The 22,345-nt window shown below is 38.0% G+C and overlaps 1 protein-coding gene across 6 annotated transcripts in view; it reads left to right on the plus strand.

Annotated features, from left to right (window-relative positions):
* KLF12 (Kruppel like factor 12) overlaps positions 1 to 22,345 on the plus strand; it is a 472,578-nt gene that overhangs the window by 294,405 nt on the left and 155,828 nt on the right. The gene's annotated exons all lie outside the window — the stretch shown is intronic.

Raw genomic sequence — 22,345 nt, forward strand, 5'->3', positions numbered from 1 at the left:
TTGTTCAATTGGAATTTATTTAGGTGGTAATAATATAAAATATTGTGAAGTTGCAATGCCTGGAATCTAATTATTCACTTTTGAGTAACTTATAAATTAAGTTGCCATTAAAATAATTCTAAAATTAGGTGTTTGACTATAATAGTATCATGCAGCTTGTGTTATTAACTTCTTATAAGGGTAAGTTATTATTTTAAGGAACAGGATGATTCAGTATACTGGAAATATTTCACGATGCAATATTAATATTCCTTTTTAGGGTCTAGAAGGCAGGAAGATAACTTTTCTACATGACTATGTGTAATCATCACTAGTTATTTAATTAAATTTGATAGTTATGCAGCTGGTCATGAAGTTATTTCCTACTTCTAAGTTATTTTTTTCCCCGAATTTTACTAGAAGAAATTGTGATAGCGTCATGCTGTCTTTTCTCTTTCTTCACTATCCGTGAATCTAAAAACCAAGCCACCCCTCAATAGAAACTCAGAATGTCCATAATCATTGACTTATTCCCTTTTAAAGTAAATACATATATATGTACTTTGTCTTCAGAGCCTAGAAATAATGATGGATTAAGATTTATGTTGTATTACTTTTTGCTTTGACACTATATTACTACTGAGGCCTGTAATTAAAATATGATCGATGAGTACATAAAACACTGCATTCTCATAAAATGCTAGTAAATGTGGTTGTTTTGGTTCTTGTATGAGGTGGGAATAAATATGTAGAAGTAACATTTGATTGTGAACTTACAGAAATTTTTGCAGATGTAAATTACAAAATTGTGCATTCACCATTAGCAAGGTATTATTGTATCTGCAGTAAGTTTCTTCTTCACACGTGAAATAAGTTTCACCTTCCTATTTTAACCAAATTAAAATCTGATGATTCAGAGCATACAGGCATTTTAGACTGCAAACTTGAGATGCAGACACCTGATAATCTCTTTCTTTTGTTCTCTAATGGGCCCAGAGCTAGTCCCACTATTCTCTAGTGAAAACATAAAAGGAAGAGAGGAATTAGGGACCTTTTCATGGATTTTACCTGAGCCAAACCCTCTTTGATATTGCTGACACTTCTGATTCAACTGAACAAATCAAATTTCAATAATGATAACATAACTGCAGGCCAAATCAGGTATTTATTTTCTTTTACAATTTAGAAATGAGATTGTAAATTTTTTAAGAATTAGGAATTAACGGGGGGCGGAGCAAGATGGCCGAATAGGAACAGCTTCAGTCTCCATCTCCCAGCGCCAGCAACACAGAAGACCAGTGATTTCTGCATTTTCAACTGAGGTACTGGGGTCATCTCACTCGGGAGTGCCGGACAATCGGTGCTAGTCAGCTGCTGCAGCCCGACCAGCGAGAGCTGAAGCAGGGCGAGGCATCGCCTCACCTGGGAAGCGCGAGGGGGAAGGGAGTCCCTTTTCCTAGCCAGGGGAACTGAGACACACAACACCTGGAAAATCGGGTAACTCCCACCCCAACACTGCGCTGTAACACCGGCACACCGGAGATTATATCCCACACCTGGCCGGGAGGGTCCCACGCCCACGGAGCCTCCCTCCTTGCTAACACAGCAGTCTGCGGCAATCTAACAACAAGGCAGCAGCGAGGCTGGGGGAGGGGCGCCCGCCATCGCTGAGGCTTAAGTAGGTAAATAAAGCCGCTGGGAAGCTCGAACTGGGTGGAGCTCACAGCAGCTCAAGGAAACCTGCCTGTCTCTGTAGACTCCGCCTCTGGGGACAGGGGTCAGCTAAAGCAGCAGAGGCCTGTCCAGACGCGAACGACTCTGTCTGACAGCTTTGAAGAGAGCAGTGGATCTCCCAACACGGAGGTTGAGATCTGAGAAGGGGCAGTCTGCCTGCTCAAGTGGGTCACTGACCCCTGAGTAGCCTAACTGGGAGACATCCCCCACTAGGGGCAGTCTGACACCCCACACCTCACAGGGTGGAGTACACCCCTGAGAGGAAGCTTCCAAAGCAAGAATCAGACAGGTGCACTCGCTGTTCAGCAATATTCTATCTTCTGCAACCTCTGCTGCTGATACCCAGACAAACAGGGTCTGGAGTGGACCTCAAGCAATCTCCAACCCTATAGCTGAGGGTCCTGACTGTCAGAAGGAAAACTATCAAACAGGAAGGACACCTATATCAAAACCCCATCAGTACGTCACCATCATCAAAGACCAGAGACAGATAAAACCACAAAGATGGGGAAAAAGCAGGGCAGAAAAGCTGGAAATTCAAAAAATAAGAGCGCATCTCCTCCTGCAAAGGAGCACAGCCCATTGCCAGCAATGGATCAAAGCTGCTCAGAGAATGATTTTGATGAGATGAGAGAAGAAGGCTTCAGTCCATCAAACCTCTCAGAGCTAAAGGAGGAATTACGTACCCAGCGCAAAGAAACTAAAAATCTTGAAAAAAGAGTGGAAGAATTGACAGCTAGACTAATTAATGCAGAGAAGGTCATAAACGAAATGACAGAGATGAAAACCATGACATGAGAAATACGAGACAAATGCACAAGCTTCAGTAACCGACTCGATCAACTGGAAGAAAGAGTATCAGCGATGGAGGATCAAATGAATGAAATGAAGCGAGAAGAGAAACCAAAAGAAAAAAGAAGAAAAAGAAATGAACAAAGCCTGCAAGAAGTATGGGATTATGTAAAAAGACCAAATCTACGTCTGATTGGGGTGCCTGAAAGTGAGGGGGAAAATGGAACCAAATTGGAAAACACTCTACAGGATATCATCCAGGAGAACTTCCCCAACCTAGCAGGGCAGGCCAACATTCAAATTCAGGAAATACAGAGAACGCCACAAAGATACTCCTCCGGAAGAGCAACTCCAAGACACATAATTGCCAGATTCACCAAAGTTGAAATGAAGGAAAAAATGTTAAGGGCAACCAGAGAGAAAGGTCGGGTTACCCACAAAGGGAAGCCCATCAGACTAACAGCAGATCTCTCGGCAGAAACTCTACAAGCCAGAAGAGAGTGGGGGCCAATATTCAACGTTCTTAAAGAAAAGAATTTTAAACCCAGAATTTCATATCCAGCCAAACTAAGTTTCATCAGTGAAGGAGAAATAAAATTCTTTACAGATAAGCAAATGCTTAGAGATTTTGTCACCACCAGGCCTGCCTTACAAGAGACCCTGAAGGAAGCCCTAAACATGGAAAGGAACAACCGGTACCAGCCACTGCAAAAACATGCCAAAATGTAAAGACCATCGAGCCTAGGAAGAAACTGCATCAACTAATGAGCAAAATAACCAGTTAATATCATAATGGCAGGATCAAGTTCACACATAACAATATTAACCTTAAATGTAAATGGACTAAATGCTCCAATTAAAAGACACAGACTGGCAAACTGGATAAAGAGTCAAGACCCATCAGTCTGCTGTCTTCAGGAGACCCATCTCACATGCAGAGACATACATAGGCTCAAAATAAAGGGATGGAGGAAGATGTACCAAGCAAATGGAGAACAAAAAAAAGCAGGGGTTGCAATCCTAGTCTCTGATAAAACAGACTTTAAACCATCAAAGATCAAAAGAGACAAAGAAGGCCATTACATAATGGTAAAGGGATCAATTCAACAGGAAGAGCTAACTATCCTAAATATATATGCACCCAATTCAGGAGCACCCAGATTCATAAAGCAAGTCCTTAGAGACTTACAAAGAGACTTAGACTCCCATACAATAATAATGGGAGACTTCAACACTCCACTGTCAACATTAGATCAACGAGACAGAAAGTTAACAAGGATATCCAGGAATTGAACTCATCTCTGCACCAAGCGGACCTAATAGACATCTATAGAACTCTCCACCCCAAGTCAACAGAATATACATTCTTCTCAGCACCACATCACACTTATTCCAAAATTGACCACATAATTGGAAGTAAAGCACTCCTCAGCAAATGTAAAAGAACAGAAATTATAACAAACTGTCTCTCTGACCACAGTGCAATCAAACTAGAACTCAGGACTAAGAAACTCAATCAAAACCACTCAACTACATGGAAACTGAACAACCTGCTCCTGAATGACTACTGGGTGCATAACGAAATGAAGGCAGAAATAAAGATGTTCTTTGAAACCAATGAGAACAAAGATACAACATACCAGAATCTCTGGGACACATTTAAAGCAGTGTGTAGAGGGAAATTTATAGCACTAAGTGCCCACAAGAGAAAGCAGGAAAGATCTAAAATTGACACTCTAACATCATGATTAAACGACCTAGAGAGGCAAGAGCAAACACATTCAAAAGCTAGCAGAAGGCAAGAAATAACTAAGATCAGAGCAGAACTGAAGGAGATAGAGACACAAAAAACCCTCCAAAAAATCAATGAATCCAGGAGTTGGTTTTTTGAAAAGATCAACAAAATTGACAGACCGCTAGCAAGGCTAATAAAGAAGAAAAGAGAGAGGAATCAAATAGACGCAATAAAAAATGATAAAGGGGATATCACCACCGACCCCACAGAAATACAAACTACCATCAGAGAATACTATCAACACCTCTACGCAAATCAACTAGAAAATCTAGAAGAAATGGATAATTTCCTGGACACGTACACTCTTCCAAGACTAAACCAGGAAGAAGTTGAATCCCTGAATAGACCAATAGCAGGCTCTGAAATTGAGGCAACAATTAATAGCCTACCCACCAAAAAAAGCCCAGGACCAGATGGATTCACAGTTGAATTCTACCAGAGGTACAAGGAGGAGCTGGTACCATTCCTTCTGAAACTATTCCAATCAATAGAAAAAGAGGGAATCCTCCCTAACTCATTTTATGAGGCCAACATCATCCTGATACCAAAGCCTGGCAGAGACACAACCAAAAAAGAGAATTTAGACCAATCTCCCTGATGAACATCGATGCAAAAATCCTCAATAAAATACTGGCAAACTGCATTCAGCAGCACATCAAAAAGCTTATCCACCATGATCAAGTGGGCTTCATCCCTGGGATGCAAGGCTGGTTCAACATTCGCAAATCAATCAAAGTAATCCAGCATATAAACAGAACCAAAGACAAGAACCACATGATTATCTCAATAGATGCAGAAAAGGCTTTTGACAAAATTCAACAGCCCTTCATGCTAAAAACGCTCAATAAATTCGGTATTGATGGAACGTACCTCAAAATAATAAGAGCTATTTATGACAAACCCACAGCTAATATCATACTGAATGGGCAAAAACTGGAAAAATTCCCTTTGAAAACTGGCACAAGACAGGGATGCCCTCTCTCACCACTCCTATTCAACATAGTGTTGGAAGTTCTGGCTAGGGCAGTCAGGCAAGAGAAAGAAATCAAGGGTATTCGGTTAGGAAAAGAAGAAGTCAAATTGTCCCTGTTTGCAGATGACATGATTGTGTATTTAGAAAACCCCATCGTCTCGGCCCAAAATCTTCTTAAGCTGATAAGCAACTTCAGCAAAGTCTCAGGATACAAAATTAATGTGCAAAAATCACAAGCATTCTTATACACCAGTAACAGACAAGCAGAGAGCCAAATCAGGAATGAACTTCCATTCACAATTGCTTCAAAGAGAATAAAATACCTAGGAATCCAACTTACAAGGGATGTAAAGGACCTCTTCAAGGAGAACTACAAACCACTGCTCAGTGAAATAAAAGAGGACACAAACAAATGGAAGAATACCATGCTCATGGATAGGAAGAATCAATATCGTGAAAATGGCCATACTGCCCAAGGTTATTTATAGATTCAATGCCATCCCCATCAAGCTACCAATGAGTTTCTTCACCGAATTGGAAAAAACTGCTTTAAAGTTCATATGGAACCAAAAAAGAGCCCGTATTGCCAAGACAATCCTAAGTCAAAAGGACAAAGCCGGAGGCGTCACGCTACCTGACTTCAAACTATACTACAAGGCTACAGTAACCAAAACAGCATGGTACTGGTACCAAAACAGAGATATAGACCAATGGAACAGAACGGAGCCTTCAGAAATAATGCCACACATCTACAACCATCTGATCTTTGACAAACCTGACAAAAACAAGAAATGGGGAAAGAATTCCCTATTTAATAAATGGTGCTGGGAACATTGGCTAGCCATAAGTAGAAAGCTGAAACTGGATCCTTTCCTTACTCCTTATACGAAGATTAATTCAAGATGGATTAGAGACTTAAATGTTAGACCTAATACCATAAAAACCCTAGAAGAAAATCTAGGTAGTACCATTCAGGACATAGGCATGGGCAAGGACTTCATGTCTAAAACACCAAAAGCAACGGCAGCAAAAGCCAAAATTGACAAATGGGATCTCATTAAACTAAAGAGCTTCTGCACAGCAAAAGAAACTACCGTCAGAGTGAACAGGCAACCTACAGAATGGGAGAAAATTTTTGCAATCTTCTCATCTGACAAAGGGCTAATTTCCAGAATCTACAAAGAACTCAAACAAATATACAAGAAAAAAACAAACAACCCCATCCAAAAGTGGGGAAAGGATATGAACAGACGTTTCTCAAAAGAAGACATTCATATAGCCGACACATGAAAAAATGCTCATCATCTCTGGCCATCAAAGAAATGCAAATCAAAATCACAATGAGATACCATCTCACACCAGTTAGAATGGCAATCATTAAAAAATCAGGAAACAACAGATGTTGGAGAGGATGTGGAGAAATAGGAACACTTTTACATTGTTGGTGGGATTGTAAACTAGTTCAACCACTATGGAAAACAGTATGGCAATTCCTCAAGGATCTAGAACTAGATGTACCATATGACCCAGCCATCCCACTACTGGGTATATACCCAAAGGATTATACATTATGCTACTACAAAGACACATGCACACGTATGTTTATTGCGGCACTATTCACAATAGCAAAGACTTGGAATCAACCCAAATGTCCATCAGTAACACACTGGATTAAGAAAATGTGGCACATATACACCATGGAATACTATGCAGCCATAAAAAAGGATGAGTTTGCGTCCTTTGTAGGGACATGGATGCAGCTGGAAACCATCATTCTTAGCAAACTATCACAAGAAGAGAAAACCAAACACCGCATGTTCTCACTCATAGGTGGGAACTGAACAATGAGCTCACTTGGACTCGGGAAGGGGAACATCACACACTGGGGCCTATCATGGGGAGTGGGGAGGGGGGAGGGATTGCATTGGGGGGTTATACCTGATATAAATGATGAATTGATGGGTGCTGACGAGTTGATGGGTGCAGCACACCAACATGGCACATGTATACATATGTAACAAACCTGCACGTTATGCACATGTACCCTAGAACTTAAAGTATAATAAAAAAAAAATTAAAAAATAAAAAGAAAAAAAGAATTAGGAATTAACAAGTAGCAAACCATGCAAACTTTCATATTATCTTGTATATGTGTATATGTGTAATGATAGAACCTAATCTTTGTATAAGATGAAAATTATTTTATTATAACGTTAATAAAGATATTAATGTTGCTCATGACCTTTCATACAATTTTGATTCACTAATGAAACAAGTGATTTTTTTGTTTGCCATGATCATTTTGTGAGAGAGATTTTTATTTTAAAAGGATAATATATGAAGTATATTACTAAAATTTAATTTTCTGAAAAATGAATTATTGTAGCAGAACTTTTAAGACTCATGCTATAATTTGCTCTCTACATGAATATATTTGTTTCATGCATTATTTTTTACTTAGTAATTTTTTCATATCAAGAATAAAAATTTAAGCATAAACCCTGCAGGCTGGGCTATGATCATTAGGAATATGAGATTTGGGATCAAGGATGTATGAGTTAGAACCCTAGCTCTGTCACTTATACCTATGTAATGGGAAAGTTATTTAATCTCACTAATCTTCATTTTTATTAGTGATAAATTAGGGATAATAACATGATCTAGCCTAGAAGATTATTGGGAAGATTAAGAACATAATATATAGGCTGGGTGCGATGACTCATGCCTGTAGTCCCAGCACTTTCGGAGGCCGAGGTGGGCAGATCACGAGGTCAGGAGTTTGAGACCAGCCTGGCCAACATGTTGAAACCTTGTCTCTACTAAAGATACAAAAAATTAGCCAAATGTGGTGGCGCATGCCTGTAATCCCAGCTACTTGGGAGGCTGAGGCTGGAGAATCGCTTGAACCTGGGAGGTGGAGGTTGCAGTGAGCCAAGATTACGCCATTGCACTTCAGCCTGGGTGACAGGGTGAGACTCTGTCTTAAAAAAAAATAATAAATAAAAATAATATATAAATGTCTAGCATCCATCAATTATCAATAAATGATTGAAATTACTTATCTCTCCCCCAAAAAATCAAAATCAATAATATTCAAAAAAATGTTTTCTCTTTTTTATAAAAACAAATATAGAGGAACAAAAACTTGTTGAATTTTAAAAAGAAAAACTACCTCAAGATGTTGGTATGGCACTGCTTCTCAAATTTTTTACAATAACAAATTATAAGGGATGAGCGTTTAGTATGAGAAATGTTGTGAGGACATCCCATATTTTCTATTTTTAAGTTTATACTAAGTTTTTATTATCACCGTATTCTACAAATGTTGCTATAGCATTTTATATTTTTTTTATTGCTTAACTGATTAATTAGGTAATAGTGAAACTGTCTAGTGGAAGAAGGCTGCCTACGTTACAGAATGAATAAAGGAAAGGGCATTTCAGTAATTCCTCAATTCTTTGTTCAGCATATATGCAGCTGGGCAGCGAGCCAGCAGTGAAGACTGAGAGAATAAAGGGAGCCCCCGTTTCCCTTCCTTCTTAGGATGTGTATTTCCGGTGTGCATGAGCAAAGGAAAATACGATAGGGAAGTTGGATTTTCAAAATACTAATAATAAAAATAGAAAGTGTAATGCATAAATGTAGATGATTGTACTGGCTCCTTTTAAAGTTGGTATAACGTTGTATCTGGTCTCTGATAGAGAAATAGGTTACCCTACATGTCACATTACGTGAAGGACTATGAATGCGCACAGCCATGTCTAAGCTCACGTATCCTGTCAGTTGAATCATTTGTCTTTTCAGCTGTCTATTTTGCATCTATCATTATCAGGCATTTTATTGACACTAAAGATACAGTGTTGGGCAAAGCAGATGTTGTTTCTGTCTCACAGTGCTTACAGTCTAATGAGAACTACTGACTTTCCATGCAATGATCATAGAAACAAATAACTGATAATTGTGGACAGAGTTGGACTGAAATAGACCATCCAGGGAGTTGCCCAGTGGAATGGGTTTAATTATAATCGCAAATGGAGAAAGCTGTATTTGGCCAAAGTGTTTTCATGTAGGATGTCATGTTCTAGGAAGACATGTATTTACTGTGATGCTTAGGGAGTGGTGAGCGTTTGGGAAGGGGTGGGGTGAAACTTCCACAAGGGATGCTTGACTAAGGACAGAATGGCATGAAAAGATTTTTTCTAAACTCCTTCCTGAGAAGTGTGAAAATGCCTTCTAGTGAGGCTAGAACCACAGCCTTTTCAAGTGTGTAAAGAATAGTGATCTGAAGCAATGGCAGATTGTCAGCTAGCACAGAACACCCTGACATCTCTATTGGACCTTTGATATAGTATGTGATATGAAGAAAAATGGAATGATGTCCTAGAAGGTACAATAAAATCAAACATAATTTAGAATTGAGCTATGAGAGGCAGGATGTCAGAAAACGTCTCCTGAGGAAGACATTTTTCCACTTGATACATAAGGACATGTAGCAGTTCACCCCCAACAGTGGTGGTACTGAGAGGTGCAGGGCTCCCCACATGGAGGGGAGAGTTTTGTTATTAGGTCGGTGCAAAAGTAATTGCGGTTTTTGTCAAAGGGATGGCATAAACTGCAGTTACTCTTGCACCAGCCTATACTATGGAATCTGAGACATGATATTTATAAACCGAATCCTAAAGGGATTATTTGACCTCACAAAGGAATTTAAGTCCTTCTTGGGTAAGTTCGTGGCACATTTCCTGGGAGACTTTCATTAGCTTTCACCAATATTTAATAGAAGGAAAGTCCTGAGCAAGCTTGCCCAACCCGCAGCTGTGGGCTGTATGCAACCCAGGACTGCTTTGAATAAGGCCCAACACAGATTTGTAAACTTTCTTAAAACATTATGAGACTTTCTTTTAATTTTTAAAAACTCATCAGCTATCATTAGTGTTAGTGTATTTTATGTGTGGCTCAAGTTAATTTTTCTTCTTCCAGTGTGGCCCGGGGAAGCCAAAAGATTGGACACCCCTGGCATCAAGGGTCAAGACAGATCTCAGGCAAAGTTATTCTTGGTTCATTATTGACTTGATGGAAGAGTAGGCGTGTTTAGGATTCTCCTTTCTTCCGATATGAAGGGTGCATTTACTTTATACCAACCACATTTCTAGGAATTGGTGTCCCAAAATGAGCAAGTCCCTACTGTCAGGGACCTTACATTCTAGTAGTAGTGACAGTTCATGTATATCAGATGCTGTAAGTGCTATGAAGACAAATAAGGCATGATAAGGGAGTTGGAAAGTTAATAGGAGAGGGGCACAGTTTTAGGTATAATCAAGGAAGGCCTCTCTGAGAAGTAAGCTGTACCAATAATAGCTGGGGAAGACCTTTGTAAAAGAGAGAACTACAGCTTCAAAGATTCTGAGGCATGAGTGAGTATGGCCTTTGTGAGTAAGAGCTACTAGGAGGCTGGTGGAACTAGAGAGGCTTGAGTAGGGGAAGGGGAGGGTAAATGAAGGGTCTGGTAGGTTCCCAAGGCAGTGCTGTACGGCCTTTGGTTTTGTTTTAAATTTGTTGTGAAGCCACTGGATTCAGAATGAGCAGGAGGGTGACATGATCTTTTTTACCTTTTACAAAAATCATTGAGCCACTGCATGCTGTAAAGAGTATGGGGAAGGAGCGAACAGAACTAGGAAGAACTAGTAAGGGGGACTGTTGCAGTGTTGGTCTGATGGTGGGATATGAGGGAAGGAGAGGAAATAAGGATGACTTCTAGGTTTTTGGCTGAGCTATTGTTCTCTACTAAGATGAGCATACTGGGGTTGAGAGACGTGTTAAATTTGATATGCCTGTTCCACATTTGAACAGAGGGAGCTTGAGATGGGAGTTGGATGGGTTAGCCTGGAGCTCAGATGAAAGAGGAGGCAGATTTGGAGAAATAAAATTTGGGAACCACTAGGGATCGTCTCAGGAGAGCCCAATGGAGAAGGAGAAGCATGGAAGACTGGAAACTTGAGCATTATGAGGTTAGAAAGTGAAGAGGGGTGCAGCAGTCAGCACGGAGACCCATCGGTTCATGAGGAAAGTGGAGTAATGTTAAAGAGAATGCAGGTGGAGAGTGTTTTCAAGATCAGCTTGTCAGTGGTATCAAATGCTGCTCAGGGATGAAATAAAACGAGGACCGAGAATTGTGGATTTAGCGAGGGAGTGTTCATTGTTGACACTGACCAGCAGTGTGTCAGTGGAATGGTGGGGACAAAAGACTGCCTGAAGTAAGTTGGTGTTCAGATGGGAGGTGAGGAAGAGGAGATTGAAAGTCTAGATAGCTCTTTGGAGTAGTTTTGCTTTAAGGAGTTGTAGAAAAATGGAATGAGAACTGGAGAGGTATTTAGGTTCTCAAGGGAGGGGTTTTAAAAGAAGGAGATAGTATAGCAAGTTTATATGCCATCAGGAATAATCCTACATCATTATCTTCTGTTTTTTGTATTTCCTTTCATTTTCCATCATGTGTCTTTTTCCTAACAATTTTCTCAACATAGTAAATAGACGTTAGAATTCAGATTAATTACTGCAAGATGTGGGTATGTTTACAGTACAATATAAGCAATAATGTGCAATTAAGAACTTTGCTTTTATAATTCCTCCTGCTTTAGAATTGTCCATTTTCAACTCTTTACTGGATTATTAGCAAACAAATAAAAATAAAAGTAAAATTTGAGTTCCATTGATAATTATAAAAATGATACCAGGAATTATATAAAGATAAGATCAACATTTTTTTCTTCATTGTCTAGTGGAATGTGCAGGATAACTGAAAATAAACCATGAGTCCAAAATAGTATCATTTTGTCCTTTAAAGACTTTTTTTTTGTTTTTTTTACATTGAAACATCAATAGGTATTACATTTTAGAAATTCAAGATACATAAAAGGTAATGTCAGACAGGTGTGGTGGCTCATGCCTGTAATCCCAGCACTTTGGGAGGCTGATGCAGGCAGACTGCTTGAGCTCAGGAGCTCGAGATGAGCGTGGGCAACATGGTGAAACCCTGTCTCTACCAAAAATACAAAAAAAAAAAAAAAAAAATAGCCAGATGTGGTTGTAAGCAGCTGTGGTCCCAGGTACTTGGGAGGGTGAGGTGGGAGGATCACTTGAGCTCAGGAGGTGGAGGTTGCAGTGAGCTGAGATTACACCACTACACTCCAGCCTGGGTGACAGAGCCAAATCCCATCTTTTAAAAAAAAAAAAAAAAAAAAGGAGTTAATGTCATAGCCAGTCTGTGATAAAGATCTGGGGAGTAAGAAACAAGAGGACGTATCTCCTCCATTCTATACCTGAGCCAGTCCTTTCTCCATGTTGATGGAGGAATAGGTAGGTAACCTTGATGCCTGGGAGTGAGACTTGAGCAAGGACGTGATTGATCAGTGACTTTGAAACCATCAGGGCCTGCAGAGGCCTAGTGCAGCCAAGTGGGTATTTTACTTTGCCCAATTTTCTTTCCTAACCACTATCCTTTCCTTCTTTATTATGTAGATGCTCTGCTCTTTCTCCCCTTTCCGTACATTTCTGTCTTTTCCTTAGCCACGCAAAAGCAATCAGATGTCGACAGGACAGTAATAAAATAGATTGCTTGAAGAAAAAGAGCCCAGCTCTGGTTTCCTACCCACCCACATTTTCTCATGCAAATTTAACACCAGCAGGAGAGTCTACCAGGATTTTAGCAAAACATATTTATTACATTAAGACTTTTATTAGAATAGTGTCATACTTGAAAAAAATAACTTATTATAGGTCCAAATGCATTCTTTCTTATTAAAATAATCATGTGTTTAGATCCTTGAGTATGAAATACTTTTCCCAAAATACCTGAGTAGAACATGTTGATACTGCTGTTAAGAAACCAATCCAGTTTGGGTGTGCAATTTCTTTGGTCTCCTCCTTTTAAAGAATGTTGCTTTCTTACTATATTTAGACACAGACACACGGTGAAGAATCCTCCAAAAATATGTTATTTTCATAGCATCCATTCAGAAGTTTCAAAGGGATGTGGCTGTAGACTAATTTGAAATACACCCCATTTTCTTCCTACAGGCTGTTGCTTTTCTCGGCAGCCTATAGAAAGAAGCCACGAGTATATTTTTAGTCTCATGCTGGTTATATTTGTGAAAGAAAATATAGTCATCGCAGAGATTGCTGCAAAACTCATTGGGCATTGTGACCTTAGGTTCTGTCCCGTTGGTGCAACTGGAGTTGATGCTCATGGAACTTCCCATTTGAGATCTCTTTGTCTCACTAATTTTCTTCTGTCACCAGCTTTCTCACTAACTGGTGTCTTTGTTTCAGGTCACGAATCCTTCCTGTTCTCAGTTGCTGGAGACTTCATTCATGTCACAGACTCACTTCTTCTGTCTAACTTACATGTGACTGTCCTTTTTTGTTCACCATTTTGTGAAATCCTGGCGTCACCTGTCCATATGACAGAATAGTCCTAGGTAACTGACCTGTGATTATGTGTGAAGTTATCTTTGCTTCCCTTGATGAATTGATTCTGTTTACTCTTAAGTATGGTGACTAATAGCCATAGGTTAATTCTTCAATTTAGAATTTGATTTTTATCAACAAACTAGCCAGTTACTTATGGTCTCTACTTTTTTAATGTTGTTTATTGGGAAATGGGACTGGAATGTTGCTGTTTTTTGGTTTATGATTATTAAATATAGGCTTTGATAAGACTTGAGTGTTTCACTCTTACGGTAAAACAAAGATAGGAGCTTGTTGAATAGTGAGAGAAAGGCAGGCAGTCCGTATTTATGAAAAATTGAATTTTCACTGTGAGTTCAGAACCCTTTTTTTTCCTACAGATACATTGGAGATTTGTGGTTTGTTTTTACCTGATTTTCAACATGGAGTAGACACTTATCTGCATTTTTTCACTTCTGGGCATGCACAAGAGGTTGAATAGATTCCATCAAAAAAATTGGCTTCTTATGCTCTTGTTTATCTGAAGTGCCTACAATCTGTCGATTCCGCTGCTTCATCTGGCATAGACTGGGACAGTTCTAAGATGATGATAACTGGCGCACGGAGGAGACAGAAGCTGTCTGTATTGTTCTAAGAAAGTCAGCAGGAAAAAGAAAATTCTAAGCTCCTCATAGACTGTAAAATGCCCAGAAATGAGTTTGATTAGCTCCCCCTACCTCCCTACATTAAATAGTAAATAAAAGTTTAAAGTAGAAAAGAGGAGGAAGAGGAGAAGGTGTGGATACCCGGGACGGTTCATTTTAAAAGGTAGATGTTACTCAAGGAAGTGAAGATAAAGAGGACAGTCAAATCCATTTGTTAGGTAAAGTAGCTAAAGCAAGAAGAGGTTAAAAAAATGGGCTTTGTTTTCATTTCATTATAAAGTGATATTAGGTGCTACTGAATAAGGTAACCTGGCACATTTTTATTTATTAGGTCAAGTTTCTCCTATAATAAAAAGACCTAGTTTATGTTTAAAGAAATACTTTTATGCTTACATTACATTTCACTGGTAAAGTATTCTAATCTACATACTTACTTTTTCACCAAACCTGAAAAGTTTTCTCTAAACCTGAAAAGTTTTATCTGATAATATTTAGTACATTGAATATTACATGTTACAGTTTGATGTGTAATATCTTTTATTTCTCTTGTGAATAGTTCTATTTAAAAAAAAAAACAATTTTTTTCTATCCTGGAATTATGTTCTTACTAAATATGCTTCTCATTTCATATAATACAAGTGCTGTTATGCTATGGGGGAATTCTTATTCTACATAGTAGATTGCAAGTATTTGTAGAATTATTTTGATGCTATTTTGGCATCTGTACTCACTGTAAGAAATATATACGTATATGAAAACATACTTAGTAAATAGACACTTTTTCATTAGTAGGAACAAATGAAAGAAGGAAGAATATAAGATCCAAGAGGGAAACTTGGTCTTAGATTCATTACCAGCACTGTTTTAAATTGGCTTTTTAATAATTTACAACTCTGTTGCTGTGGTTTCTGTTTCCTGTTTTTTTCTTACTCCCTTAATAATTCTTTTTCTGTTCCAGAATGTGTTACTATTTTCTCAGCTCTTTCACTCTGCCTATTTTCCTTTGTTAATGGGGAATTTGATTAACTGGGTATTCTGCTTTGTATTCTTTAGAAAACAACTAATTGATATTTGTCTTTCTATCCAATAAATAAAAAAGAGCTACCAATTTACAGGGTGATAATCACATACTCAATTCTTTCTCCAGCCACTTCTCCAGTAGGGGAAATGCTACTTTGATCATTGGCCAGTTGTTTCGTTTTTCAAGACCAGGCAGCTTCACCGTCTTTTTTTCTTTTAATAATTATTTCATTTATTCATTTCTTCAATTTATTCAACAAATGTTTTATGGGCAATATACAAGGCCAGGAATATCTCCCAGTCCTAGCTATGGCGCTTAAAAGAGAAATTCTTTATAAAAGCCAGCTCTAGTTTTACAATAGACTAAAATGATGATCATACTGTGGGTCATTTCCTGTTGGAAATCAATTTAATAGCTCACAATGAGTGATTTTAAAGAAATGAAATAGAATGGTGTAGGTTGAAAAGTATCTGAGAGTGTCAACCAAATAAATATTATTCCATGAAACTTTTGTTCATTAACTTGTTTTACATATATGCAAATGTGGTGCTGTGAGCAGGGGGTGTGTATATGTACTGGTCATGATGAAATACATATTTCTTACTGAGAGACCCCACCGGATGTCTCCCTGCTTTCACTCAGCCGCTTCCCTTTTCCTTGCCCTTACTGCACCTCCCTTTCAAAGTACCCTCCTCAGTTTTCTCTCACTTTTTTCTCTCAACTTCCCTCTTCGGTCTTCTTCCTTTTCTCAGTTGTTTTTCTCTGTCTCCCTCCACTCGTCACCATTCTACCTTTTTCTGAGTCTTGATTTTTCTCTTTCATATCAATCGAATCACCTTTACCAGAAGTAATGTAATATGGAACGATGAGCCCTGTAATGAAAATGACAGTCTTTGTATTGCCATCTAGTGGCAGAATTTTAGAATGACATGAATGGAAAGACAAGAACCCTACAATCTTAATTATTTTTTCTACCATGCCCCTGGATTTTCCCAGCTAGTTTAGTGTTGTAAGACAGTGTGGTGAATAAGACCCTTTTAAGTAAAACTCAAACCTGAATTCGAGACCTAAGTTATCTACTTTGTTTTCAGAGCTCAAGTGTATGAAAATTTTTTGGGACTGTATTTGATTTGAGCCAAAATAAATAAATAAATAAAAAGGCTTAACTTCTTAACCCACTTCCCATCCTGGACATTTGCATGTGACTCTGTTTAGTGGAAATAAAAATGCTGTGTTCTGTGTATCTGTGCTTAGTGTTTTTTAAAACTATGGATTAGGTTTGTTGGCTAAATGGAAGCGTATGTATGCCAACTTGTGTGCTACTAGGAAGTTTTGCTGAGAGGTGAACCCACTGAGCAAGGATACCAGTGCCCTAGAATGTCATAGAGAGAAAATAAAATTAAAATGGACCAGGCACAGTGGCTCACGCCTGTAATTTCAGCACTTTGGGAGGCTGAGGCGGGCGGATCACTTGAGGTCAGAAGTTCTAGACCAGCCTGGCCAACATGGCAAAACCTCGTCTCTACTAAAAATACAAAAATTAGCCGGGCATGGTGGCATAGGCCTTGTAGTTACTCGGGAGGTTGAGGCACAGGAATCGCTTGAACCCTAAAGGCAAAGGTTGCAGTGAGCCGAGATCATGCCACTGCACCCTGGCATAGGAAACAGAATGAGACTCGGTCTCAAAAAAATAAAATAAAATAAAATAAAATGAAAATAAATACAATGGACAGTTATGTCTTGGGACAGAAAGTGTTCAGGAAAACAGAATGTAGAAACTTAGTAAAACTGAAAGAACTAGGAATAGCCCTTGGAGAATTCATCAGATAAACTGCCTTTTCAAATACTAGGGTCTTAGGAATTCAGTAGGAGCATGGTAGAATTAGAAGAAGGATAATACTTTGGTAGGTATATGGGTTTCTCAGTTCTTTGGGGAGAAAGATCTAGCGGGACTTGGGTAACCTATAGTAAGAATAAGCTCCTCTGCTGAGAACTGTGGTGCTTATATAATGTGGTTTGTATTGTTATAAATCCTCATTTCTAAAATAAAGAGGTTGTGTGTGTTGGTTGGCGGGGGTGGGGGGGGTCTCCCAGAATTCTACACTAAAACTTAAGCTCCATGAAAGTACCATTTCAGCCTTATTAGCTAATATTTCCCCAACATTGTGTTTGACACTAGTAAGTGTTTTATTGAAGATATGGATGAAGAAATGAATGCATTAATGTAGGAAACACTGCAGGAACAGTGTTTTGTGTGAGATGCTTAGGAATGCTGTGGCCGGTATAGACGTGCAGTCCTAAACCTTGACCACAGAAGAAACCTTCCCATGGTGAAGTAGAAGGCTGCCAAAACATAACACATAACCGGCAAGCCTCTGCACATCCTCACATCTACCTCACATACTACCCGTCCATCTCAGTCTGTTGCTATTCCACCAAATACGTCTCACGACCCAGCCATGTTGCATGGCCCTACAGGTGACATTCTACCTTTATCCATGTAGAAAGCAAAGGGAAGCCTTTTCTTTCTCTGACAAAAGAGCTGGTTCACATGCCTTCTTTTCTGAAACAGTGCATACCAAACTGTAAGGCAATTCATACACCACCCCACAAACACACACACGTCATCTTTTCTCATTGCCTTACTGCCTTACCCAACATCTGGCACACAATAAACACTCTTTAAGTGCAGAATGAATGAATACCATCCCCAAAGCTCTTGCTGCAGTATGTCAATCTGTAGTTGCCTGGTGTTCTTGAATACATTGTTTCTGCTGTTTCCCAAGTTGTTTTGTTTTGCAGTACTTAATATTAAAGAATAATGTTTGGTGGTACGTTATAGATACTTGATGTGATTTAGGTTTTAGTAGTTTCTGGAATGAACCCCTGTGGATAAGAAATATTCTTAGGGCTTCCAAACGGCCTTTATACGAAGATGTTGCGGTATGAAAATTGTAGTCAGTTCTTATTTATTCTTTTACTCTCAGGTAAAATATTTTGCCTGTGAAACTAGGATAACTAATAGCTTTGATTGGATCCAGGCAATTAATAGAATCTGCTAGATTTCTTATATAATAGTAATGCCAATTTCATTTCCCAGTCAGGGTGAAACAAATTATGCCTCCTACCCCACTGCAGTTAACTGCATCAGCATCATGGTGCCATAAAATCTGAAAACTGGAATATGGGTAATCCCACTATAAATTGTAATAAAAATTACCTCTCCAGACTCTATATTCTCTCCATTAAGTTCATAGACAGTGTCTCTTTGTACATAAAGTTTTATGAAATAAATCGACCATTTCTCCTGTCCTTACCAGATAGCAAGCTGTTTTGATTTAAAAGCTGATAATGATGCAATCCATTGTAGAACATTTTAAAAGCATAAATTTCCTTTAACAAACCTTAAATAGAAGGGAAATACTACTGTGCTACTTTTGTTTGTACTACAGAGTTAAATATCTCTCTGAGAGAAAGAGTAAATGATGTATTTACCATGGTGGGCCCATTTGTTGCATCCATAAAACAAAGATTTGGTTTCCCTCCTCAGATCTCTGATCTTAAAAGTGTATTCAGCAAACCGCAGCACAAATCTAAAATAGCTTTGTGTGAACTGTTTCCAGTATTCGGTGTTTAGAAGGGATTTTCAATTTCTTGATTGCTTTTTTGTCTCTTCTGTGCTAAATCCAGGGGCTCCCTAATCATCTCCAGTGTGGCCTTTGTCAGATGTGAATGTTGTAAATCAGTCCTCTGTAAACAGAGAGACCCTTTAAACAGAGGAAACCTTCTAGTGGCCTAGGTTGTAAATCTCCAAAGAACATGAACTAGACTCTGGAGGAAGTCTTATGTTATAATGAAGGGAGAGTAGGTGCCATTTGAGGCGAAAGTTGGAGAAGCATAAAGTTTTGGTACTCAAAGTAGGTAGGAGTGTTTCAGACCAGGAAAAGAGTAAGTAATGAGGGTAGAGGATGAAGGGCGCACAAAAAATGAAGAATACTGTGCTTGTACTGGAAAGTAGCCCATGAGGTCCCCTCCCACGCAGGTACTGCATATGATACAAAATATGTTGCCTACATCATAAGTACTCTATGTTACTTATAGGAAAGAACTCAAGATCCTCCCTCTTTCAAAGCATTTTAACTCTTGGCTTGGATATATTTGTTATATTATTTGTGAATATAATTTTCTAACCGCATAAGTAGAGAATAGCAAATAAAAATGCAAAGAAAAATAAGTGATAGGAATACTTCTCAATCGTCATTTTTATAACTTGGGTTCCCCAAAATGTCTTCTCAGTAGATTTTTATGGATGCCCAATAGCCACAAAATTTTGTAGCACTTCTCTTTCTGTAGATTTCGTTACTGAAAGAAAATAGATCTGCTGATTTTGCATTACCAGTTTATAGATGTTGAATACCTCCTGAGATTCTCTTCTGCCAATTCCCTTCCCAAATTAGGAAACTCCCTTTATCTGTAGGGGCACTGAGGGTAAAAAAGTGGCAGCCAGCAAAGAAGATGTCAAAATTATTATTAAAATAAGAACTTGAATAATTGCAGCAAGGTCTTTCTGGATGGGAGCAAATGGGCTAACACGGCACGTTAGTCCTTGGAGAGAATACTTTATTACAGCGTAATAATTGCTTTGGAAATAATGACCATTAGTAATGAAAGAAAGGTTAAATTATCGTCAGTCTGTTTGAAAAAGGCAGCAAAGTGTGTAATAAATCTTGTAAATATGTTTATTAAAAATCATTTAAATAATATTAAATAACCTTTATTGAATGCTTTGACATTCTTTCTGCTTTACATGTGTTATCTTTAAGCCCAACAGTAACCAACATATAGATATTATTGTCAGTCTTTTGCATTGAGAAAACTAAGACTCATGTAACTTTCTGTACCACTTATAAGGGCACAGCTTAAAAGTGGTAGAGCCTTGAATTAAATAAGAATTTCTCTATACTCCATAGCCATTTTGCTGTACTTAGGCTTGATGCTTTAAAAAGTATGCCTTAATTATCTAGAGAATGTGTCAGTTTTAAATATCCAATTCCATAGTTCCTCAAATTAGGTGGCATTATGTTTTTAAAATCATTTAGTTTTTTGACAAGGATTAAAATTTATTATATATGAAATCTATTATATATGTAAATAAGTGCATATGTGTGTGTGTATGAATTGCATGAGGTAATTCCATGTTGCTAAATATTGAAATTATAGTACTGTATCATGTATTTTCATTTCTTTAGCATCCTGCAGCCTGAAAAACAACAGCCTTAAGCTGTAGGTTAACATTTCTAGGTGTAGGAAAATTTTGTCAAATTGTGGTTCACTGAGTTTCAGAGAACGACATCCATGTCATTTTTAGACATGTCTGGCCCCTGCCTGAAGCTCTTTTGATCAGGGAATTGGTTAGAAAGACATATACAACACAGACACGCCTGTTCTATCTTGCCTCGTTGTGGTAGTAGTAATTTTCTGGAAAACACAAGGGGAAACTACAAAATAAAGACATGGCCAACGTTTATTATTATTGTTATAATTATATTTATTTTTCTTAGATTAATGAGTTCAATAAAATTCTGAGCACTAGCCAATAGCTAATGATCATTATAACATTACAGTTTTAGAATTATCCAAGCTTATATAGCAGATGTTCATAAATGCCTTCTTCAAAATTAGAAACTAAATTCAATAAAGTGTGTGTTTGGTTATGGAGAATAGCTTCATAGTAAAATCTGACATCTTCCAGTTTTTGTTTCAGTGTCTTTCAGAGCCATATAGTATCTTTTCTGTTTTTGTAGTTCTCTATTATTTATTAGGTTTATCAAAGAGTAAAAGATCTTGCATGCTGTCCAGAATGTGTTGGTGTCATGGTATGTCGTAGGAAGTATTTTCTAGCACATTCTGGAAGTCATTGTTAAAGTAGATCATTATCCATTTATCATCTAACAAATGAGCGCTCACTGGTGATGCACTACTTAGTGGCATTATTGTGCCCATTGGTATAATCTACAGTAATCAAGATAGTATAACCTCCAATTATGTGTTTTATTATCTCATTATCCACCTTGCAACTAATGCAACTATTAACAAGCGCATTTCTTGCCATTCTTGGCCAATTGTGATTACTTTAATAGTTAGTCACTATGATAAGTCCCTCATACTTAAACCTCCTTTCAATCATAACTTACACTAGTTTTAACTATATAATTTTGTGTGATCTGATATAAACAGAGGATTACAGTTTTGTCCATTTACAAGTCTAAATAAGCCACTGAATGGTTCATAACTATTTTTCAGTATTGTGTTCTATATTTATAATTACGATGAACGTTGAGAATGCAATCATCCTTAATAGCAAGAATAAGCTACCACAGACTTTTTTAGCACTATTTATTCATTCCCTACCTTATTCCAGAAAAGATATAGGTGGGCTAAGCCATATTATTACTATTCAGTCAGTAATCCAGCCAACTGTTATTATTCAGGCAGTCAGAATTTGCAGAGACCTTGCGTATTTGTAAGTTTCAAAATGCAGTGTCCATCCGATACCCGGGCATGTTAGAATATGCTCCGAGAAGAACTTGGTACTAGACTTTATTTATGCATCTATATGTAAATATAAATGCACATATACAGAGATATATGTGGACATGTATATATTTTTATTAAAAAATGATACCACCTAGAACTTTATAAAGCAAATGAAACTAGTTGACATTATAAAAGTCTTGGATTTTATTCCCTATCTTGTAACATCTCAGTGAGAAAAAGATCTTTATTATTTCAACAGGGATGTTGATTTTCATACTGATTTATTTTGTTTGTTGCTCTCTGACTCATCTGTCAAAACTAAATAAAATTTGGCCTGCCGGATTCAAAAATTAAGATTTCTTTTTTAAATTTTAATCTCCAATTTTTCAACCTTTTGCTTTATCCAG

This window comes from Piliocolobus tephrosceles, chromosome X (assembly GCF_002776525.5).
Source record: "Piliocolobus tephrosceles isolate RC106 chromosome X, ASM277652v3, whole genome shotgun sequence".
Lineage (NCBI taxonomy): Eukaryota > Metazoa > Chordata > Mammalia > Primates > Cercopithecidae > Piliocolobus > Piliocolobus tephrosceles.